The sequence below is a fragment of the Planococcus citri genome, chromosome 3 (assembly GCF_950023065.1).
Source record: "Planococcus citri chromosome 3, ihPlaCitr1.1, whole genome shotgun sequence".
NCBI classification, from domain to species: Eukaryota; Metazoa; Arthropoda; class Insecta; order Hemiptera; family Pseudococcidae; genus Planococcus; species Planococcus citri.
The window spans coordinates 59216559-59242671 of NC_088679.1; the positions used below are offsets into that span (position 1 = coordinate 59216559).

A 26113-nucleotide genomic window follows, 5' to 3' on the forward strand; every position below is an offset into this window, starting at 1 on the left:
AAAAATATACTACCCTAAAAAGAAACGCCAAACTTCTTTCACCCATCCAGCCCATCCTGTATACTAAAACTTCATACGCCTTCTTGGCGTGAAATGTAAATTCTGAATTCGTGTGATTCGCCTCCCTCGCCGTGCGTTAACTTTGCATCGTTTTCTACATGTAATCCAGAAATCGTATCCGAATCAATGAATCGGCAAAAACCGCAATCATTTCACAATCCACGCACCATAAGCTATAAGGAAAGTGCTCGACGACGCATCATTTTACGCCTAATTTAAAATAACAATAAAAAGAAAAAGTTGAGTCTGAAAATGGCGCGCTTGTGTGAGGTGAAAAGCGAGCAACAACAGCAGCACTACAGTAGCTCTAGCTACAGCTACAATGCCGAATCTTACTCATCTTTTAATACGACTCCTCCATGTCTTGCGAGCAGATAGAGGCAGAAGCAGTGTGTACTGTGCAGACTACAGGCGAACGTTACATGAAATATTAATTTGGCCGATACGCGTCGTGAATATCGCGCATTTTTCAACAATATAATAACACAATAAGGCCATTTATTTATGATTATAACCGCCATCCAGTTAACATCGTATAAACGCTGACAAATAGGTACGATGACCTCGACAAAATCGCGTCGTTTGGTGTAGAAAAATCGCGTCGTGTTAACTCGCAAAAGACGACCACAGCGACGTGAAGTGATTCAGCTAAACACCGAATAAAATGCACCGTGGGTGTAGCAGAAAAAAAATTCTTTGCACGTAACGCAAAGCAGGAGGGAAAAATTCCAAAATTTTCGACCAATTATGAAGAAATTTACACCTCGCATTATACTCGTACATCGAACGCTGCCACCTCTTTGGCTTCCAATAACTGGTTTTTCAATCGCGACCACAATTGGTTGGAAAAAAATTTCATTTCTGGTCTCAATAATAAAAAAAAAACACACATAAATTAACTCATCTACACGCGAACGAACGTTGAACGTTTCTCCATCGAAAAATTTTTACGACCTCTTCGCACTTCGTTTCCATCATCTGAAAATCACCACTCAATAAGCCATGCCTGTCCATTTGTATAAGTGAAAAAGAAGAAGAAAGAAGAAATACACCGATAAATTATACAAAATAGCCTCTATAGAGCACGTAAATACATCGATGATTGACGAAACCCCTCTAGGTTTTGAACGATTTCTCGTAGAAAAGATCCCAGTTCCCAGTTCCGTTGACCTGTTGCCATGGAAAATAAATTAAAATGGGTTGAAAAAAAAACGCAAGGTGGGTAGGTAGGTCAGGTACCAACATATATATATCAAAATAAGTTAATTAATTCACTTGTCGCGATCGAAGTGTAATTTAATACTGTTCTCGAGTTGAAATAAGTCATAAAAATCGTATTCATCCATATACACAAACACTCCACCAGCAACAATCAAACACGCATTAAAAATTTACCTCATAATATAATTATATTCTTCGATATACGATACAATTCTGTACAGTATATAATGAATTTACCTCTTTATTTTTCCTCATCTTTTTTTTTATAATACCTCCAAGTTGGGATCTTTTATACACCGCGAGCCTCGTTAAATAACATTTTTCTCCCTTTTTCGTTCCATTAACATAAAGACTCGCAACACTAAAATGTCTTAGGATCATTAAAGCGGACGAAATGTGAAGAAAAAATCAACCCGAAAAACCGATTGTACCCGCATTTAATTTTTTTTATTGCATTAAAGGACAAAATCCACATACGGCGTCAAAAATTACCGTAATAAAGGCAGCGAACGCGGTTCGATTCTATTCTTTTTTATTTTCCAGTTACACTGTTCCTTCGGTTCTTTTCGAATAAAATCAAATCCAATAAAATTCGAGTCCTTTTTATCCTATATACTTTGGTACCTACTTATGTTTCTCGTCGATCTTGAATATTTCAAAGGTTCCAGAATGAATTTTCCTTCTATTTTTTTTTTGCCACCCGAAGGAAGAAATTCTTGGTGGTAATCGGATGATTCGAAGAGCAATTTCTATTCAAATTTTCAAATAAGCGTGTCCTAAATTTTTTTCCCCCAAAAGTTGTACGTAGGTTTCTCTAACATTAAGAGATACCTACTAAGAATTTTTCAAACGGTTTTTTGTGGCGTTTGTTCGTTTTTTTTTTTTTTTTTTGCAAAAAAAATTACTTTCAAAAATTGGAAAATGGTTTCGTAATTTAAAAGGATAGTAGGTTCTTTGAAGAATCAAAGTGTCTGGTAGGTTTTTAATCGCAAATAATTGGACTCCAATACCGATGACTTTGTCGGTTATGTATTCAGCTTTTCATTCGATTTGATATTTTGGAGAAAAAAATTAAAGGGATTAAATCAATTAGAAATTGGAAGCATGAAAATTTTCGATACTGATTCTGATAATGTTATGTTTGAAGATAGACAAGAACAGTTACGTACATCTAAAAATGGTCTATTTTCAAAATTGAAGGAGCCACATACGCTCGAAGTTACCAGTGGGCTACTAATTCCAGCAATTTTATTGCCCATAGTTACTTTTATGGAGGTTTTTTCTTTCGCCTCAAGAATTTATACCTACTAAAATATATGTTCAAAATTAAAAATTAAAAAAAAAATTTCGTAAAAAAAACTTCAAGGAGCTAAATTTTATTTTTCGATTTTTTTTGCAAATTTTTTAACACCTTGACGGTTTAAATTATGCTTCATCATTCATAAAAATTTTTTTTTTAAAAAATCAAAATTTAATTTAGATGCTGAAAATCTATTTCTTAAGGTAAGAAATAAATCACCAACCAAAATTTCCAAGGGCTCGAGTGCATTTTTTGATTTTTAGTCCAGAGGTCTGAAATTTGGTATGCACTTCACTTCCAACCACCTGAATCGATAGGAATTATGTAGTTCTGGAGCCTCCAGCAGATTTTTGAAAGTATATATTTCCACAAAATTCTATACCCAACGTAGTTGAAAAGCTACAACTTGCATTATACCTCAATTTGAGCATGCTGAGTTGATTGAAGACGGTTTCAAATCGTTCTGGAGCCTCCAGTTATATAATCAGGTAAAATTGTTGGGAAAAATTCAACTTACAAAAATCTGCTGGAGGCTCCGGAACTGCTCAAAACTATTTTAGCTTTTTAGGCCAATTTCATAATTTTTTTTTTTAATTTTCATAAATTTGACAAAAATTGAAAAAATTCACTTTTGCACCTAAAATTTTCACTGATGATGCAATTTTGCACGCCTGGTTAAAAAAATTTTCTGTTGGTTGGAAAACCTCCCAGGTGATGAGCTCTGCCGAATAAAAAAAATTACAAAGTTTAATTTATGGAACAAATCGATCACAAAACAGGTCACCTTCCCCTGCTCTTCGCTCCCTTTTCATAAATTTTACCAAGTTAAGAGAAATAAACGCCACACGAGAGATATTATTACGCTATTTCGAATGCAAATCCATATCGAAAAATATTCCAAAATTAAAATCAAGCAACTAAGTAATTCCCCAAAACAATCAAAATTCAAATGGGAAAAAGGTTGAAATTAATTTTCATCGTAAAAACTCGCTCAAATCCAGTTACCTCCAGCACGACGACGATGAAAAAAAATCACACACGGTACGGGAAAAATTCCCCTATATCAGTATCAAATTACCTATGAAATTATCAACCTACTCGCGTTGACAGGCACGAGTCTCGAAAAAATCGCTTAATATGTATAAATAAAATTTCCATTAATGTAACATACACACCTGATACACAACGATCAAAATGGCAGATAATCGAAATACCAGCGTAATAAATTCACGGCAATTAATTCACACCAACATTTCGATCAACACCTTTTTTCGATTCGTCGATACATCATTATTAAAATACATATATACGCATACGAGTACATCTCGTCCTCCCCTTCTCCCCTCACACACTCTCACTCTGCAACTTATACATCCTATACTTATAGACAGACACATACAGAGAAAGAAAGAGACACACACACACACCAAAAAAAAAAGGGAAGAGAAATTCACAGAAATGTTAACATCGATATTGAACATGTAAACGAGATCTTGAACTCATACTCCATACCCCGAACAACGGTTTTAAAACCGCCTTCGCAGTCAATACGTTTTCAATTATTAATTACATCTGCTCAATTTTCTTGAGTTTTTTCACCCAGTCAAAGGACCGGTTTTGCGAAAACTTCCGGCGAAACAGGATCACAACAAGGCGATAAGAGACTATTCGATATTGCGGTTATGCAAAAAAATAATAAAAAATTTAATTCAATACTCGATCGTATATGTATGTATACGACGAGTATTCGAATATAAAGACCTCTTTTACGAGTAAGAGTACGTGCACCTCGGTATACATTGGCAGCATTTTCAACGAGCCGACCGATTCATCAATTGTAGTCCGGCACTTGCGACCTAATTAAAATATCTTTTCACGTCGATTACGTTCTAGTAATTAATAAATCAAATACATGTACCTACTCGTATGTGTACCTAAACCTATATACACTACAAATGCCTGGTAATCTGAATAACGCGCCACTGCCACTTGGTTTGTATGAAAATTATCGGTTTACAACCCGCATACCAAATAACACATCCATGTGGGTCCGAGAATACACACGTATGGAAAAAAAAATTAGAGAAAGTCTTCGGGGAAACCTCATATAGGCTCATACACAATGAATCCTTTATCGATGGCGAGTGAGTGAAAACCTCATCGTTGTTCAAATAACGCCTGTCAAATATCAAAATACTCTTTGTTATGATTTTTTTTTCAGCACCAGCAGTACTTAGCCTCTGCATTCAAATTCATATTATTATAGTACTATGTACGTACATACATACGGTCAAAACAAATACATCATTTTCTTGATTGACAACCTCCAATAGACTGAATTCTCCTCTTTTTAGATGAGAAACGCACCCAAAGACGAAGTGGTGAAAAAAAAGAGAAAAAAATACCAAAGAGCTACACGTACGACGTACGTAGTACATATCGTACTTGTAACTCGTAAAACTAGAAATGCAAAGGAAATATATATTTTACACCGAGCAATGCACTCGACTTATATGTATGGCGGGTAAAACGTACACAACAAACCAACTCGTATATAAGGTCGTATTAGTTAATTAAGCCGACGACTCCAGATAATCATAAAAATACTAGCAAGCCTTACAAACAGGTGCTTATCAGACACTGAGAGGAAAAAACACGTAAGGGTATACGGGTTGTTAGGTAAGGGAGTAAATAACAAAATGGAATTATTACCTTCGCTGTCACCTATATTACGATACTGTCTCGTGATTTTTAATTGACAAACTGGTATAGGTTGGTAAGAGTTTGGTTCGAGGAGTAAACTGCTCTCGGACTATTCGATACAAAAAAAAACTCCATACAAGGGATACTTACTGGGGGATATTTCGACTCTGTCTGAGTAGAATTGTATCATTTTATGGCATAGATGTTGGTATAGGGGAAGAGGATGAAGGTACACAAAACATATTTTTAATGGTCACAGAAGTCTGTTTTGATTACTCTTATTTTCAGCTATTTCTGACGAAAATTTTACTCTCTCATTTTTCTCACCCTTTACGAATTTTTTGAACCTTTTACTCGGCTGCTCAAATTCAGAAATCAGAGATGATTTGAAAAAAATTGGGGAAACAGAAACGCAGATGTCCAAATAAAAATAAAATCCTGGACAAGAATCAAAAGCTGCATAAAAATAATCAAAAGTCAGTGTTCGAGAGCTACTAGAAAGTACAAACTTGATGCTTTTTCATTTATTAATTCCAAAAAATGTCATATTCTCCCCCTCCCCATAAAAAAAAATGAAACGAAAAAAAAATCGTAATAAATAAAGAACACAAATTTTTTGCCTTATACTACCCCTCCCTTTTTCTTCATAATAAGTTAATTTTCGTCAAAAACAGGGGGAAAACATTTTTGGATATTTTCTCGAATTTACTTATCCAAAATAATGCAAATTCCACTGGACATTTTTCCCTCACAAATGCCTCTGTTCTGAATAATACTTCATAAAATCCTCCTCAAGACGAGAAATCAATGAAAAGTTTACGAAGGATGGAAAATTTGAAGAGGAAAATTTTCAAAGGCTTAGCTTTTTTGTAAAGTTTCCTTTCAGCTGATTGAAAGTTTGATTCTCGGGATGAAATTTTATCAGGAATCGATTTACGATCAAAACAACACGATTGGAACACAGATTATGAAAAACGTTGATTTCTTACAATTTATTCTCTATTTTTTAAAGAAATTTGTTTTTTTGATTACGTTCTCAAGGTACAAGAAAACATGTAAAAGCAGAACTTTCAACGTTTTTTTTTTTCAAACACTGCAATTTTAAAGGAGGGAGCAAGAGGGGGGGGGGTCAGATCAGAATTTATTCAAGACATTTTTTTTTTCAGGTCAAAACTTTTATATTTTCCACACAAAAAAAAAACTGAAAAAAATATTCAAATCTTGAAAGGTGACAAAAATTGAAGACAACAAATTAGATCAACGTACGTCTGATTGAAAAAACTAGTGAATGAAAAAGTTCTTCAACTTATTTCTAGCTGATAATCAAAAGGTGACGTTACGACACACAATCCTAAATGAGCCTTTTTTTATTGAAAAAAAAGCAGGACTTTTGGCAAACATTTTTTCTCAATTTTCTAATGTACGTGGAAGGAGAGACAGAGAGAGCGACAGAAACGATCAACATTTTTTCCAAGTTGAAATTTTCATGTTTTCCAAGAAAACTGTCCTTCAAAGGAATACAAAAAAATTTCAAAATTCTCAACTGAAAGTACCTAAATAAAGGAAAAAATTCACAAAAGTGGGACTTTTTGACAATTTTTGGCGAAAAAGTAGGACTTCTTTGGCAATTTTGACGAAAAAAAAAACAGATTACAAGTTGGGAAAAGAAAACAAGTAGGACTTTTAGACCCCATTGTTTACAAATGCAAATTTTTTTCAACAAAAATAGCGAATCACAAATCTTTTCTATAGTAGAAAAAAAAGAACAAAAAAATAATATTTTTTACAATTTTTTTTACATTTTTAGGAAAAAAAATAATATTTTTTAAAGCCCTTTTTTCCGTTTTTTGAAAGTAAAAAATGCATTTTTGTTTTTAAATGGTTTTATTTATTCATACTGTTTCCTCTCCTTTTTCTCTATTCCGTTTCCTCTTTTTTCATGCAAAACTTCATTCCAATTTTTGTTTGAAAATGAAGAGAGGGAAAATAACCTCAGGATTTTTTGATCAAATTAGCCCAAAATTTACAGATAATTTTTTAAAGCAATTTTAATGAGCAAAATTTTGAAAAAAAAATCATCCTAATTCCGTACAAAACTTCATAAACTAAATCTTGGACTACTTTAGACAAAATTTCGATCAACATTCAACATCAGAACGAGTTCAGGTAAATCCAGTAGAGAAAACAGAACTCCAAAAAATCCTCCGATCAGTCCAGCGCACATTTCCAGAATTTTTATACCTATAGTCAAAAATGAGCAAGAGAAATGAGGAACAGAACACCCAAACCAGCCCCCATTTCCAACACTGAAAAATCTCCCAACTGCTCCGCCAATATATCTCAACACTCTCGCGCCCTTTTTCAAACACCGAGACGACCACATTTTTCAAATTGCAGACAGTCAGAGCCTCCACAATCCACATCCACATATAGCACAGCACATCACATAACCGTACATTTTCACACATACGCATGCCACGTAATACTGTCGTATACCATAGTCAAGTGTATATCCAATTCTCCCGCGCGTATAAGAGTTCCCTATGGAAATACCACTGCTTTGAAATATCATCCAGGAACAATTACCCTTTTAGAGTGCTATCAAAAAGGTCTTTGTTTACACGGGCAAATCTTCGACTCGACTCTTTCGAAAAGTGAGCCTTATAAATTTGATATTTTCACCATACTCGTAGCTGTACCTATAGGTGCGGGTTACTCAAACTTGACAGAATCGAGCCAGGAACATGCCAGATAACATCGTCACTTCCTCGACCTTTTTTTTTGGCGGGTTATGGTGTTAAAACACGATAAAACACCGCAGTCTACAAGTTACCATAGTATATACCTTAAAATCATACCAACTCGGATATGAAAAATATCCACGAATAAATCTTCGTTAAACAAAAAAATCCCTTTCCGATGAAACACAAACCTAGTAACTAGATACTTGTGTAGTTTGTGGCGTCGAAGTCGAACACGTTCGAAGGACAGGAAAAAAATGGTGAAAAATAAATACGACGAGTCGACGAGGAGAGAAAAAGGTCTCACGTAAGGATCTTTTAACACCCAAGTCTCGTGGTTAGACACCAAACGTGTTAACAATTTACCAAGACAAGCGACCTAATCACCTCACAAGATACGTATAAGGAACCGTTAAAGAGACGTAAAAGGGATACTCGAGGGGCTGAGGTGGGAAAAGGTGGAGGGAAGTCGTATATGTATGTTGAATTTGAACAAAAATATGCATTAAAATTACCTACATATATGGATTCAAAGGAGAAAGAGAAAAAAAATGGCAACTTATTCAATGACGAGAACAAATCCAGCTTGTAACCTATACCACAATACTGACATTATCTATCTTATGGTTCCCATAACAAATGGCCATTGTATACGGACATAGCGCAGTAAAAACCCTATTACGGTTTTTTTTTCTTTCTCTCTGTATCTGTCTCTGTCTTTCTCGTTCGTTCATCGCTTTGCAAACATACTCGACTAACATATGTTAAAGCGGTAAGTGGTCATTTCGGCAAAAAGCCTTCTTCGTTTCACTATAACAGATGTGAGAACAAGGCAAATATCATATTTTCTACTTTACGCTATACGGTTACCGTTCGCCACCGCGTCCAGTAAATGGTCAATCATAAATAGAGGATAAAAGTTACCGGGTAATTATGGAATTTTCTCAATTGTACGGCGCCGCCAGCACAGTCTGGTTATGTTAACCTAACAGTAGCTCATCTCGGTACGATGAGAGATCAACAAGTCAATCAAACAAGAAAAAAAAAATGCCAACTTGGACGAATCTATCTACGTATACGTATAAGTACTCGTACGACTCGAATTAAGACACCAGTATCAGCATCGCCTCGGTACACACAAGATTGTCATAAATCTTTCCTACTTGTACTTTCAATGGACACACATCTTATCTTAGTACATCATTTATATTCCAGCTTATTATCGTCGTATTTTCATACCGAAAATTAAAAATAACCACTTGGTCATTTTATAAGTAGGTACAAAGTTAAATACTCGTTCGTGAAAACCTACGACTTCGGCGAGAAGGTTTTCGTTAATTGAATATTATCTTCTTTACGAGGACATAGGCGATTTTTTTTTCGCCTTCGAAAGTATAAGTATTGTACGTAGTACGTCTTCTTCGTTAAATTTTTATTTCGTTTCGAGAGTTTTATTACATACGATCGAGTTTTTAAATTACCGACGTTATTCGTTAAAGCAACGCCAATTTATAACGAGTGTGTGGTGGTACAAGACCGGATACGTACTACACGTACCGTGTATACTAGTCGAGTGTTTATGAAAATTGCAAACACACACCGAAATATCTACAAAGAACCAACTGTTCCATTCGATTCAATAAATAAAACATTACGATCGAGTCGACTCACCATTTAAATGGGTATCTTGAAGCTGATTCCATAATTAGAATTTATCACGAGCCATCTTGATTTTATCTGTAAAAACCAAAAATTAACAATTAGTTACGAAAATAGCTGGTATTACTAGTAGTAACCGTAACTTCCCCCAGCGACGAGTTTAAACGAGGGAGAAATTTGTACCTTTTATTATTAGCGTACTAATATACGATGTATTTTTTTCCCTTTCAGTTTACAGCCTATGAACATTAATAAATGGAGTGGGTACTCAGCTGACGTGTTTTAGTATCTCGTAGAAGGATATTATTCGAAAGATTTCACATTTTTTGTGAAAAAAAAGAACTACAAGTACGCACGCGAGCAATTATTTATAGACGTGTAAGATGACGATCCACTTGGAAGCGAAAAAAACACCTCTAGAGGTAGTAAAGTGGCCCGAGAACGAATCGTGGATGTACTTGAGGTGAAAACGAGCGGATTAAATAGCTCTTAAATCATCCATGAACTTACATTTTAGGCTTCTGAGGGGTTTTCTATCTCCTAAATTAGTTAATGAGCCAAATTTCACATCGAAAACTGATTTTACATTATTTTGTTCCAAAAAAAAATCCAATGGGCATGCAAGTACTCCTTTCATCAGCAATACTTGGATATTTTTATCATTTCATACACGTGGAACAAAACCTGGTCCATAATGTAATTATGGGTGAGAGGAGGGGGTGAATAAGCATTCAGCAAAATTTTACTGCATCAGAGAACCACAGAAATTTGAGGAAGTTGGTCCCTTTTTCAAAATTTGAGACTAAATAAACGATTCTTTTTTTCAAATTGTCAATAATTTGATTATTTTCGTTTTTTTTTCAATTTTTTAAATCAATGTTGGTGAATTTCAATAAAACGAACAGAAAAGAAGGGATATTACTTGGGAGGGGGAGGAGAGGGGAAGAGAATTCGAAAATAAAAACACAATTTTTTTAAAAACAACGAAGAAAACAATCCACAAAAATTGATAGAAAATTAATTAGTGTTTCACAATTTTTTTTTTTTTTTCAAAGGACCTTTATTTTTTTATTGGAAATAAAAATCGATTTTGAAAGGAAAGTAAGGATCTGAATTCTGATGATAAAGAAATGAAGAGAAATGATATTTCAGAACACAAAATTTCCTTACAGTGAAGTGTTATTTATTTAGTCCTTTAAAATATGAAAAAGTCAAACACATTTGAAACCCTTCAGGCGGACATTCGACCCCCCCCCCCCGAATCGATTGCAACCACTTACAAACCGATTTGGAGGCTCCAGCATAAGTTGATTTTTCTTCAGAAATTTCAAATCGCTCCAGAAGGCGTTGTAATCAATTCCAGCAGTTGAAAATTTAAATCCTGCATGTCCTAAGTTCGATATTCTGAATTCTATTAGAGCAGGTGAATCGCAAATACGAGATGACGGGTTGAGAAGTGCATTTTATTACAAGCTGGAAATCTCAAATTTGAAAAAAAAAATCCAAAATCATCAATTTTTTGATAATAAATTACTCAAAAATTCTTCCATCGCCTAAAACCGACCTCCCGAATCGATTTCGACCATTTTCGAGAGGATCTGGAGCCTCCATTAAAAGTTGATTTTATTTCAGTGATTTCAAATCGCTCCAGAAGACGTTGCAATCAAATTCGATAGCTGAAAATTTAATCCTGTCGTAAGTTCGACATCTCGTTTTTTGCAAAATACATAGAGATCCCAAATTTTGAAAAAATTCAAAATTGTCAATTTTTGTAAAACATTACTCAAAATCTTCTCCCTTCTAAAGTCGACTTTGAAGTGGAAGTTGATACAAAAATTGCATTAAAAGCATCAAAGATGATGAGCATCAATTGAAAGAAACAAAAAACAATTTCAAATTCTCCAAAAATCTTTGAAAAAAATGATCTAAAGAGTATTCAAGATGTTTCAAAATTCTCCAAGTAACCTTAAAAAATTATTAAACTGCCTACAAATCTTCTAAAATAGTAAGAAAATGTCATCAAAACAGCTTAAAACAAAAAACACTCAAAAATTGCGTAAAATTTGAAAAAAAAAGTATCAAAATGAAATAACTAGATATATTTTCCAACTTATATAAGCCCACACTTAATAGTTCTGAAAAATTTTCTTAAAATATTCAACATGCTATACAAATGGTTGCAGAGGTTGAAAAAACTTACAAATGCGCTGGCTTGAGCTCTCATGGCCCCTCTTTTTTTTTTAAGGAGGACAAGCTATTTTATGACCAAATTGTCCACCATTTTAAAAAAATGTCGCCTACTGGCAAATTGCGGCAAGTACGTTTCCGAAATAACGCTGAAAAAGAGTCCTGTTTATCACTCTATTGGTCTATGGTCGAATTTTAGAGTGTTTTATTACCAAACGTGATTTATATTTCGCGTAGGTATAAATTCGGCCAAATATGATAATTTCTCATTCATCATTCAAGTACTATATACCTTGAGGGTGAATTTTATCCATTTTTGTCGTAAATTATTGCGCCTAAAAATACAACCACAATAAATATTCTGACCAGTATAGGTACAAAAAAATAATTCCAAATGCAGGAAAATTCTGCAAATCACACCATTATAGGTAGCTAAATTCGACCACGTCGTTAAAAAATCTGACGTGGAGCACAATACACGACACTCTAAAGTAAAAAAAAAAAAACATACTTTTGTCGACGGAAACCTCTAAAAAATACCCGTATAAAAGGCGAACTTTCAAGTTTCAACGTCAAGCTACGACATAATTCGAAACATTCGCGAAGTTGGGCTATTCATCGCACACAATGGTAAAAATATTGAGGCATAATTCAAGCCATCGTTCAATATAAACGCCAGCAAAATATTATAGTACGTTATATCCCACTCTGGTGTATTCGACGAATACGCCAAGGAGGAAAGGATATAGCAGGCAGCGTTGCGCGAACCGTAATTAAAGTCATAAACGTCAATCACCATATTCAAATGTTGGGAAACGAGCTCGCATACACAACGTAGCTTTTAATTATCCGTTATAAAGACGTATAATAAAAACGTAAAAAGGCCTCGCAAATGAACTAAATACTTAATAAAATTTGACACAAAGTTTTCCTCGCGTTATTATGGGGTACTTTGAGTTGAACTTGCAAACGACCGCAAGTTTTAATGTTTAAAGGCATCACCAAGAAGAAGACGCTCAACTACATAAGAAGACGCTCTGTAACAAAACACTCATAAACACCAAGACATCTTTACAGGGCGTCGCAAAGTTTCGGCGAGTGGATAAGTTTCACTTTGAAGAGACGATTCGCTCGTAGAATCAAATTAAGATGACGAAAAACTTCATCTAGAAGAGGTAGGTGCCCAAATATTGGCTCATTTTGCACTTTGGAGCTTTCGAGGGGGAGTAGGGGCAGAATTAATAGAGGCAGGTGGACGTATTTTGGGCGACACTGTCAAGGTATATTACACAGAACAGAACCGGAGACCATTAATGAAACATTGTCAAATAAAGAATATTAAAGTCGAGAAGATTTTACGACTTCCTTGTACTGTGTACTTCAACCCTTTCTGCTTTGCTGCGGCTTTGGGGTCCGCGTTTTTCAAGAAGAACGCGAAAATAGTGCAATTCCTATTCTTATCGAAATACTCGCGTATGCTCGCGGTAATAGCGTTTTAACTATTTTATTTATTACACGGACGGTAGTAATTTACTCAAAACATACAATATCCATTTCACACCAAACCCATTGCACAGACAGACCGACACTCATTCCGAGTACGTTGCGCATCGAATTAAAACAACTTTCGTGTTTTTGTTGTATACAGCCAACCATTTACATAGTCTTGGAAAAATAAAATGCGACGCATGTTCGTCTCTTGGAAAAAAGGTAACCGAGTATTTCCCTCGTTATTTATTTTCCTATACCTATGCGTACGTCGCTTCGGTAGTGTGGATTTACTTGAAAATAAGACAACGACGATGAAGGACACGACATAAATCTTAAAACGGTAACGAGATTTAGGAAAAAAAGTCGTTTACGCGATATCCATCATATTTGGCTCGAGAAGTTTCGAGGCACCGTACGTTTCACGTCGTCATTTTCCAAACACTGTCAATCATATTCGCCACTCGTCTCAACCTCCCAGGTGTGGTATTAAAAATCATGATGAAACCCTCTCTCTCTCTCTGTATAGTGGCGGTGTTTATATGAACATTTATTGTTACACACAAGAGCCAAAAAAATACTCGATTCTCCTACGAATTCGTATAATATATTATAGGCTAGCCGCCTACAACAACGATGTACCCAAAATGAACTGGTTGCCTGAGCCCACGTACAAGTATACCTGGTATCATATTAAACGCGTGTGGTGTACCAGCATTCGGCCTGAACGTAATAGCTCGATTACACAGACGATTGTTCTATGACTGAAGAGACGATCTCTTGTGTCGCGCATACAAAAAGCCCTTTTATTTTCCACAGACCTTTTTATTCTCTCACCTTCGCACGGCGTGGCGTGGTCGTGGCCGCCACCAAAAAAAAAAGCTTGCATAGTTCACAGCACGCTACGATTGTCAATGAGACCAGAAGACCTACTTGAAATGACATCGATGTAAAGAAAATCAATTTAAAATTAGAGCAAACATGTCACCTCGAGAATATACCTCTGATAACTGCTATTCTCGAGTACAGATCTAGGAATATCCACTTCCCAGAACCATCATCCGTCTCTCTTCTTCCTTCGTTTTTTCTCGTAAACAAAGAATCGCCGAATTAATCGACCGCACTTGGTGAAATAAAGCGGAAAAAATGCCATCTCGACGCTTCGTGGTTTATCGTGAATGTGTGCATGGAGACTTCAAGTACCATATTGTACTTATTCTTGGAATGACAACCGACACCACCTTCGTCCGTTCTCGAGTCGATTAAGCATTTTGATATTCTCACGATAATCGCGCGATTAAGAATCATCGTCGTCGTCATCATCGCAAATGTGCAAAGTAAACAAAATCCACGAGACTGTATGTCGACTGCTGAATTAACCGTACACGTGTATTTTGCACCGAAGAACGGATTTATTTATAATTCTAAATCCACAGGATGTGCGAAGTGGCATAAATATTTCCCACAATTCAAATTTGTCGTGAAAATTATCAAAATAATGTGAATGATTGGGATGAGCACATTTTCATTGAGCAGAAGAGGGGTCCAAAAAAGACAAATTGCACCTGGATCGTAATTTTCAAAAAAGACGATAGAATCTTCCGGAAAAAATATGATATAAGATAAGTGAAAATCTAGAAAAAAAAAAATATCCAAAAAAACCGTGATTTTCAGGGCTCTGGTACTCCAATTTTCATCAAAAATTCTCAAATATCTTACAGCTTGGAGAGTTACAGAATTATCACCATTTTGATGCATTTGGACAACTTAATGTTTCGTTTCAGTATTCAAAGGAGTTCAATTAAATGAAATCGATTCGAGCTAAACAAAATCTCACTCTTCAAAAATTTTGAAAATTATCCAATCCAAGTTTGAAATTTTTTTAGATGCTTACTTATTCTTTCAATCCACGCCTAATTTGAAAGGAAACGCTTGAAAATTAGGAAAAAATTAACTACGTAGGTACGGATATTTTTGCATTAGATAGATCTAACTAAATAATACAGGGGTTTCTAATAACAAAACCCCCAGACAAGAAATAATGAATTTTTCATGACCTATTTTTCACATTTTTACCGCATGAAAATACCCCCCTCCCCAAATAAAAATAAATAACTTGAAACTGCAAGGAAATCGAACAGGGTTGCCATTTTTCACATGATCAAAAATCAAGTACCTACATATTTCACTTTTCTCATTTTCTGAACAAAATTTTTATTTTTTATTTTTTTTTATTTTATAGGTTTTTAAAAAAATTTTCAAGTGTGTTTCAAGCAAAATTCATGGCTTTTCATGACATTTCATGACTTTCATGACCACCTACAAAAATTCATGACTTTTTCATGTCCCCTTCATAACTTTGATGACCGTTAAATACCCTATAATATGTTTCATAGGGTACATCACCCCACAAGAAAAAAGTGTGCGGAATTTCATTAAATTCAGCAATGTAAAAAAATACCTGCCATAAATTTCTGGCTATTTTCCTTAATATTTTGAAATTGGCAATAATGACCAGTTGGCACAACTGCGTTACAAAATATTTCCCTAGTTTCAGGAATGATATCTTTCAATATTCTGGCATTATTATTGCGAAATATTCAAGAAGAAAAAATTTTCAAAACCCGAATTTATCCAAAAACTAGACAGCTGCGCCAAGCGCAGCTGTAACAGTGTGCGTAGCTTCTTTAGTTTGGAAAGCGCAACGCAATTTTGGAAAAGAAGCATAACAAAATTTCAAAAAAAGGCGCAACTTCGAAAAAAGCACAATGCGACTTCAAAATAATAAGCACAATGCGATTTAGAAAAAAATCACAACGCAAATTTCAAAAATAGAACAAGATTCCGAAAAAAATCAAAATATGATTTTGAAAAAAAAGCATAACGCAACTTTTTAAAAAAAAGATTGGAATTTTGAAAGCAGAACGCAATCATGATTTTAAAAAAAATCACAATATGATTATGAAAAAAAAGCACATCACGATTTTCAAAAAAAGCACAATGCAACTTTGAAAAAAAGCGATTGGGATTTTGAAAGCAGAACGCAATCATGATTTTAAAAAAAACGCACAACGTGATTTCGAGAAAAAAAGCACAATACGATTTTCAAAAAAAGAAAGCACAAAGCAACTTTGGAAAAAAGCAATTGGGATTTTGAAAGCAGAACGCAATGATGATTTTAAAAAAAGCACAACGCGATTTTGAAAAAAGGCACAACGCGAATTTTAGTTTAAAAAAAGCACAACGCGATTTCGAAAAAAAAGCACAACACAATTTTGAAAAAAAAGCACAACGCAATTTTGAAAAAAAGCACAGTGCGAACTTTGAAAAATGATCAACGCGAATTCTCAAAAAAGCACAAGGCCAACTTTGAAAAAAAGCACCATGCGCTTTGGAAAAAAAAGCACAACGCAAATGTTGAAAAAAAAACAGAACGCGAAATTCAAAAAAAAAGCACAACGCGATTTTGAACGCGATTTTGAAAAAAAAGCACCACGCAATTTTGAAAAAAAAGCACAACACAATTTCGGAAAAAAGCACAACCCGATTTTGAAAAAAAAGCGAACTTTGAAAAAAATCACAACGCAATTTCAAAAAAAAGCACAACGCGATTTTGAAAAAAAAGCACAACACGATTTTGAAAAAAAAGGCACAACGCGAATTTTAGTGAAAAAAAAAGCACAACACGATTTTGAAAAAAAAGCACAATGCAAACTTTGAAAAAAAGCTCAACGTGAATTCTGAAAAAAGCACAAGGCCAACTTTGAAAAAAAAGCACAATGCGGATTTTGGAAAAAAACACCGCGATTTCGAAAAAAAGCACAACGCTATTTCAGAAAAAAAAGCACAATGCAAACGTCGAAAAAAAGCACAACGCAAACTTCAAAAAAAAAAGCACAACGAGATTTTGAACGCAATTTTGAAAAAAAAAACACCACACAATTTTGAAAAAAAAAGTACAATACAATTTCAGAAAAAAAGCACAATGTGAACGTTGAAAAAAACACAATGCGATTTCAAAAAAAAACCGATTTTCATTTTAAAAAGCACAACGCGAACTTTGAAAAAAAGCACAAAGCAAATTTTGGAAAAAAAGCACAGCGCAATTTTGAAAAAAAAACGCACAACGCGATTTTGAAAAAAAAGCACAACGCGATTTCAAAAAAAAGCACCACGCAATTTCAGAAAAAGAAGCACAACCCGATTTTTAAAAAAAAGCACGACGAGAACTTCAAAAAAAAAGAACACAACGCGAATTTTAGGAAAAAAAGCACAGCGCAAATTTTAGAAAAAAAGCACAACGCGATTAAAAAAAAAAAAAACACAACGCAAATTTTGGAAAAAAAGCACGTGATTTTAAAAAAAAAGCGCAACGCGAACTTTGAAAAAAAAGGCACAACAAAATTTTGAAAAAAAGCACCACACCATTTTGGAAAAAAAGCATAACGCAATTTAAAAAAAAGCACGATTTAAAAAAAAAGCACAACGCGATTTTAAAAAAAAAGCACAACGCGAATTTTGAAAAAAAGCACAACGTGATTTTTTAAAAAAAGCGCAACGCGATTTTTAAAAAAAAGCGCAACGCGAACTTTGAAAAAAAAGCACAACGCGAACTTCAAAAATCAAGGCACAACAAAATTTTGAAAAAAAGCACCACACCATTTTGGAAAAAAAGCATAACGCAATTTTGAAAAAAAACACAACTAGATTTAAAAAAAAAGCACGACGAGATTTAAAAAAAAAGCACAACGCGATTTTTAAAAAAAGCACAACGCGAATTTTGAAAAAAAAGCACAACGTGATTTTTAAAAAAAAGCGCAACGCGAACTTTGAAAAAAAAGCACAACGCGAACTTCAAAAATCAAGGCACAACAAAATTTTGAAAAAAAGCACCACACCATTTTGGAAAAAAAGCATAACGCGATTTTGAAAAAAAACACGAGATTTAAAAAAAAAGCACAACGCGATTTTGAAAAAAAAGCACAACGTGAACTTCAAAAAGAATCACAACGCAATTTCGAAAAAAAGCACCACACAATTTCGAAAAAAAAGCACAACGCGATTTTGAAAAAAAAGCACAACGCGAACTTCAAAATAAAAAAAAAACGCAAATTTTAGAAAAAAAGCACAACGCGTTTTCGAAAAAAAGCACCACGCAATTTCAGAAAAAGAAGCACAACGCGAACTTTGAAAAAAAACACAATGCAAATTTTAGGAATTGAAAAGCACTAGATTTCGAAAAAAAAGCACAACACAATTTTTAAAAAAAAGCACAACGCAATTTTAAAAAAGAAGCGCAACGTGAACTTTGAAAAAAAAGCACAATGTGATTTTTAAAAAAAAACAACTCGATTTTGAAAAAAAAGCACAACGCGATTTTAAAAAAGAAGCGCAACGCGAACTTTGAAAAAAAAGCACAACATGATTTTTAAAAAAAAACTCGATTTTGAAAAAAAAGCACAACGCAATTTCAAAAAAAAAGCACAACACGATTTTGAAAAAAAAAGCACAACGCGATTCCGAATACACTATGCTATGCTATTCTGAAAGCTCCGGAGCACAACGCGATATATCAGGAAAGCATAAGCACTGCAGTACTGAGAGATTGAGAGAACCTCTTGGGAGCACAGCAAAATCACAAATGACTGGAGGTTTTGATTCTGAAAGGGTAACCACCTGCTTTCAGCATCTACGTGTGTAAATGAAACACCTGCAGGTGTTTCACAAATGACTGGTGGGTTTTCATTCCGAAAGGGTAACCACCTGCTTTCGGCATCTAGTCTAAAATTGAACAATGGGAAAGATAACACTGTAGATAAGAATATTTTAGGACCCCTGCAGTGTTACATTTTAAAACGGATGTCGGCTTCCCTTTTGATACCTTTCTCATTGTTCAATTTTGAAAATTTAAAGTCGGCTTCGCTTTTGTCGGCTTCCCTTTTGATATGGCCCTTTTCCCTTTTTTATTCTTTTTTTGGTACAAATTTTCGTAATTAATTGCAATTACTCAAGAAGCTAATTGAGTAATTGCAATTATAATTACGACATTCCCTCCCTCAAGTTATGCCTCACCTACCTACGAAAGATTCAAAAAAATCGGCCCATTCCTCTAAGAGAACATTCGAGCCAAAGAATTTTTCAACTTTCGGAACGAAACCAATAGTGTGCTACGCACACTAATAAGCGATTTGCAAATTTTTAATCGCTCAGTAGAGCTCTTAGAGTGGTCTTGAATTTTGACAGCAATAGCATAGATCGAAGCAGAATTTCAAATACTTCATTTGGGACTGGACTATTTTTCCAAAACAGATTAGGCAGAGGCAAAAGCGAAAAAACCACAATTTTTCGAAAATGCCCCCTTTTTGAAAGGATATATCTTCCCTTCAGAGGCACTTCGAGGGCTTACATTTATTTGTGGGTAACTTTTTATGATTTGTTCGGTTTTTGGGGACGCTAATTTTGAGTATCAGTTCAATTTTTTGATATGAGATCCCTGAGCCTCATCACAAGACCCTACATTTCTTTTTAAATTGTAAAATTCATTCGACCTGTGCTTTATTGAGGTTTTTGAGGCGCTGATTTTGAATTTCAAGTTATTTTTATGATATTACAAGACCCCCCCCCCCTCCAAGCTCAGTTATAAGCCCTGAAATTTAAAAAAAATGAAAAATTCGAGTGACTTATCTTTTATTAAATTCTTTGAGGCGCTGATTTCAAATTTCAATTTACTTTTTTGATAAGAAATCCCTAAATCGTATAATAAGCCCCAGAATTTCAAAAAACTTGAAAAATTCGTATGACCTGTAGTTTTCTACGATTTCAGAGGTGCAGATTTCGAATTTTAACTCACTATTTTGATACGACGAATCTCATTGAACTCACAAAAAATCCTCCAACTCAATAAAATTGATCTCTGTTGGGAATTTGGAGGAAAGGGGGGTTATTCTCCCCCAAAGAACACACGTAGACTCCTCATTCATCTCAAATTTCACTTCCAAATACTCTATTTTGACAATCACCCAACGAGATGAAATATGGTAAGCATTTACACCACACCCTATACAACAACTAGGTGTATTTAAGACGTCATGGTGCAAATGAATGAAACTTTTATCACTTTTTGGCTCGCAATAAAACGTTCGATTCGGCTGCGCATTGTGCATTACAATACGATGATTTTTTACGATCATTTACAGTTACGCCTTATGATTCGCTCGTACTCTTTGCCTTTGCATCCTCGCGTTCTCGGCGTTTTCCTTACCCAGGTACACTATCAATTTTTACGATCGATTCGGCTGGACGCGACGACGGTGGCTGGCGATAGTGATAGCGGCGCGAGCGACCGTGTATTAAAAATTTTCACAAATATAACGGTAATTTTATCGAGAATATATTAAAGCTTTTATTAAGCTATACGAGTGTAGTAAATTTTAACGTAAAACAAGCTATTATGATCAATTACCATTTAACCCCGCAAATACCAGTAGGATGGTTTTAATAGTCGAGTATAAGTTAATTCGTCGCAGTGACGAAGCACTCCTACGTTCACGTCGCTGGTCGTCAGGTCGTCATGACCTCCGCAACAAAGTACATTTTAATCAAACCAGATTTGATTAAATATGTTGGAAAAAAAGCGACACAGATGTCAACGTATTTAAATTAGCTATTCGCATCTTGTTAACGAGTTGGTAAAAATCAACTAACTCGAGTATATACTTAAGGAAGTTTAATAAATATGTTACTTCTTTTTTCGTTGTTTTCGCGCATCATTCTCTACCTCTATACCTATGCTTTCGTCGATATTGTTATCAATCAATTGATACCTGTGGCAACAACACATATGGTGTTTTAGACGATGACCACAAACTACCAGTTTCTCGAAAAATTAATCGAAGATCGCAACCAACGTTTATTAAAATGTCCAGTCAACATACCAGACCCAGTACTTTGAAGAAGCACCAACAACGAGGCAGCTAACAGATGTTATCATTTTTCCTATTCTTTTATCGATAACTCCGCGATGTTTTGTCGTGTCGAATTTTGTTTATGTGTTTCCTCCATCATGCAGGTAGTCGGCTACTCGGATTAGCATTATTTCGTGCAGATTAAGACACAAATAATAGATACCTACAATAGATATTTTACATATAACTACATATGGTACGATGTCCTAATTAAATTCTTAAAAGGTCTCGAAAATCTCCAGAACCAGATTATGCACCCATTTTGGACTCGAACCCTTCCAAAAGTTATAATATCTAATTTTTCCATTTTTTTTCACAAACGACGTGATGAAGGAAAGAGAGGAAAGGGGTTACTACATCTGAACATCATGAAGAAAAAAAATAGTAGAATAATCTCATTGTGGACGCGAACATCTGTCCATCTTCGTTCTAATTAATCAGGGCAGAAAATATTATGCATTACGTCTATATGTAAGTAATTGGAACAAAAATGACGTGATTTATGTACGCATTGAAATCTTCACTTTCTAGGAAGAAAAGAAAAGAACAGCGTCATATTTTAAAGAAAATTCGAACATTTCGTACTTTCCCTTTCAAAATACTTCCTTCAGTAGAAGCCCTCTTAGCCAATTCATCTTTTGGCTTATTTTACGTACCTACATCAAAAATTCACATTTCTGTCCTGACTCTGGGGGAGGGAGGGGGATTCCCACGGAATTGAAATTTCCTGAAAAACTACCAAACTTTCAAAGGTTCATATCTGAAGACCAGTTGAACTTGAAATGAATCTTTTTGCGACATTTTGAAGAAAATGAATGAGAAATTTAAAATTAGTAAACAGTACACAAAATTTTAAAATCTTCGAATTTGAACTTTTAGGATGAAAGCTCAATTTTTCACGAGGAACTTGAAAATTGAAAAATAAAACATTTTAAAATTTGAAAAAATTATTCCGGAGACACATTTTGTTTGTATCAAACTAATTTTCAAAACAGCATCTCAACATCGCTCAAAGGCAGAAAAAGCCACCAAATTCCACAAAAATTCAAAAAATTTTTTAATGAAATGGCATGTAATCAATTTGAAAACGCTGGGTTCGAATATTGACGTATTTTTCCAATCTGATCCCTCTAAACCACCCTCTCCCACCCAAAAAAAATTAAAAATGAACTCGACATGTCCATTTTTATGATTTTGAGGATGCGAAGTTGAAATGTACTTTAGGGAAGGGAAGAGAAGGGAAGAGAAGGGAAGGGGAAGGGGAAGGGAGGGGTTCAATATTATTTTTTCACTATTCCAAAAAGTATATTTACTTTTGATTTTTTCCAATCTGACCCCTCTGAACCAACCCCCTCCCTCCAATAAAATTGAAAATGAAAAGCGACATGTTGATTTTTGTGATCGAGTTCATTTTCAATTATTTTTTTGGGTGGGAGGGGGTGGTTTAGAGGGATCAGATTGGAGAAATACGTCAATACTCGAACCCAGCGTTTTCAAATAGATTGCATGCCGCTTCATTAAAAATTTTTTTGAATTTTTGTGGATGTGCTTTTTTTAGATACGCCCCAATCGCCCCTACAACGTCTCTCCGGATTCCCAATTTTGAAAAGAAAACAAATCGAAAAATTATATTATTTACCCAATTATACTATATTATATGGCAAGTCAATTCCACAATTTTTTTGGATTCGACCCCTCAGTGCCCCCCCCCCTCAGAAATCAAACATCGAATCCAAAAAATGAATAGGAATTTTGACACAATAAAATGTGAATTTTGGAATAATTTAGTAATCACTTCATGATATTTTTTCAGCTCAAAAAATTGACAATTCTGATGATCAGAAAGTCAAAGAATGATATTTTTCATCTTCTAGCTTCTTCCTTTCGAGTGAAATTCTTTTCATTATGTTTCTGACTCCTCTCAAAATGACTCGAAATTCAAAAATAAATTGGCAGAAAAATTCCATATTATGAGATTTTTCCAAACATAATTTTCTGGATTTTTTTTTGATCTCTATATAAATCATGATATCACGTTTAAAAAAACGTACTAAATGTTTTAAATTTTTTTTAAAATTATTTTTCTAAAATGATTAATAATACAGAAATTAAAAATTCAATTCTCCTCCGCGATCAAAATTTCATATACATTTTAAAACTTTTCTCAATCCAGCCACAAACGAACACCAAAATGAATTCTTTCCTTCACAATACTCAACTCGACCAATGACCATATCGTACACGAAAACCTTACGTAAGCTCGTACATAACCTCATAAAGAATCATCTAAATCAACCACCTTCACGGATACAACTTTCGAAACACCAGGTTTTCAGGTAAGTACACGATACGGTTGCTAAAGCTTAATAAAGCAGATTAACATAAATACCCTTGGAAAATACACATGTAGCGATAAATATGGCACCCATGCTTATAATTCGGTAATATGGCCAAGAATTACCAAATTCCTGTTACCTTTAAATTGGAGCAGAACACACACCGAATGCGTTATGTCAAAAAAATGTAAATTTCATCACAAATAATAATAATAAAAATCAACCCACGAGTATTCGGTGGTACACAAGAGCCAGGCTCTGTGTACAGTATGGTCCAAAGTGTACACATTTTAAAAGCCGAGTCTAATTTGTAAATTACAATTTGTTCGCGTGATTTTCAAAGAGCTTAGTACATTAAAACGAATCGTCTCTTTGGGCTATATCGTATTTGGTAAAAACAAGTTTCCAACACAAGTTTACATTTATCAGCGTGAGTTAAGAGAGCGATGGTGCTGAGGACGAGCAGCGAGTAGGTATTTCTCCATCGACAATGTTTTCCAGTTGTCTTACATCGTCTTCACTTGCCACAGTAACTCAATTGTTGCTCTCTTTATGGGCAAAACTTACGCCACAACAGCGAGCGTTAAAATTTAAACCAGCTATACCACCGCAAACAATACCAAGCTGATACCGAGTCTCGTATAAGCACTGTACGTATGCTACGAGAGATACAAAATTATACACACAAATTGGTACATATTGAATGAAAAATACAATACGATAACGAAGACTTATTTTTAATACACCTCGAATTACCAATGAGATGATTTTTCTAATCAAATCTCATCGATAAAATGTGTAAATATATAAGGCTATCTGTTCAACGTTGACCTTCCATATACGAACCTCAACTACATATAAAGGTAGGTAGGTATACCTCGTATATAAGAAACACAATGCAGCGATCTGATATCACTTTTATACCAAACACTTGCCGCAAAATCAAGCCCATACGGTAACCTTAGAGCTGTGTGTATTCGGCGTATCATCTTTAATAAGGATAACCTATTGATCTCGCTTTCACTAGCATCAGCCGTCATTCAAAAGCCAAACAAACAATCATTTTTTTTTTAGGATTCACTCTCGAAAAAAAATCTCGCACCAGCTGCTCCTTATTATAAACGTCTCGTGTCTCGAAAAAAAGGGCGTAGGAAAAAAATTCCAATTTTTTTCGATCGCTTTGTGTAACCCTTATATTCAAACGAAGCGTCCAATAACAAAGAGCAGTAGAAAAAAAAATATTAAAAATATGACGAATCTATCGGGGCAAAAAAAATCCATTGGTTATTTCAAAAATATACAAAATACAATACTTAACTTAATCCATTCTCTAATTTAGTTCAACGTGCGAGTATTTTTTTTTTCAAATTACCGTACACTTGGTAATTATAGGATACACAACCCTTTAACTTTCCAATACTATTAAATTCCACCACTATTCACCATAACTGTACCTGTCGGAGGAAAAAAAAATCATTCAACCCTTTTTCTATATACTACGTAATGATCGGTCTTTGAGGTGATTTTTTTTCTCTGCTAACGAAGAAAAAAATAATTAATCATTTGATATAATTCTTCGTATATATTTTTTTGCTTCTTTTTATATACCAAAGGACTGGACAAAAAAATACCATAGGCGTCCGTCCAACATGTGAACAGCACGTGAACCATTAGATGAAAAAATAATCACATGGCGTCCAATATATATACGTGTAATTTCGTCGCACCCTAAGCCCTGCTGAATAATTCGGTACTTGTCTAACTAGCGTAGATAGATTGGGCCAAAAAAAAAAACAAGCTTATTGTTCCTATAGTAAGGGTGCGAGATATTGGTAGGTTTCGCTTTGCCTACCTTCGTACATTTTTAATGAATGAAAAAAAATCTAAATCCGCAACTTTTGTTCTTTGAAAAAAATTCTGTTACACGTGCTCTTATTGTTAAGACGCGATAAAAATTGCAAACGAGGAAACCTCGCTATACAAAATCCAATTAGACTGGCACATTGAAGTAACCCCCCCCCCCCCCCGTCCCCTTTACATTGAATGTGAGCTAAATAACGCCATAAAACTATCGATGGTAAAAACGTAAAAAGTGTTTTGGAAATGCGATCTTTCGAAGCTTATTAACCAAAATCGAAAAGAAAAAAACGGAAGAGAGAGGGGGGAAAATACATAGATGATACGAGACGAAAAATAAAATAAATTATCCGGCGTAAAATATAAAAAATTCGGCCCGAGGGCAATATTTACACAAGTTTTCGTTACATCACATCCAACGGTTAACGTCCAATTAAAAAACCTAAACCTAAACTGGTTTCGTTCTGATTATAAGTACACGTACACAACCAGAAAACATGACTTTTTACCCGGCCCAATATTATACTACGCTATACGAAGTCGAGCCACAGAAATAGATAGGAAACATCGTCAAAATTTTTATATCGTCGCACGACG

At 34.7% G+C, this 26113-nt stretch overlaps 1 protein-coding gene across 2 annotated transcripts in view; it reads right to left on the reverse strand.

Moving 5' to 3' along the window:
- The window catches only part of LOC135841492 (toll-like receptor 6), a 106010-nt gene that overhangs the window by 24958 nt on the left and 54939 nt on the right, over positions 1-26113 (reverse strand). For both annotated transcript variants that reach the window (XM_065358466.1, XM_065358467.1), the window contains exon 2: positions 9697-9762. The gene's annotated coding sequence lies outside the window, so the exon portion shown is untranslated. The remainder of the gene's footprint in view (positions 1-9696; positions 9763-26113) is intronic.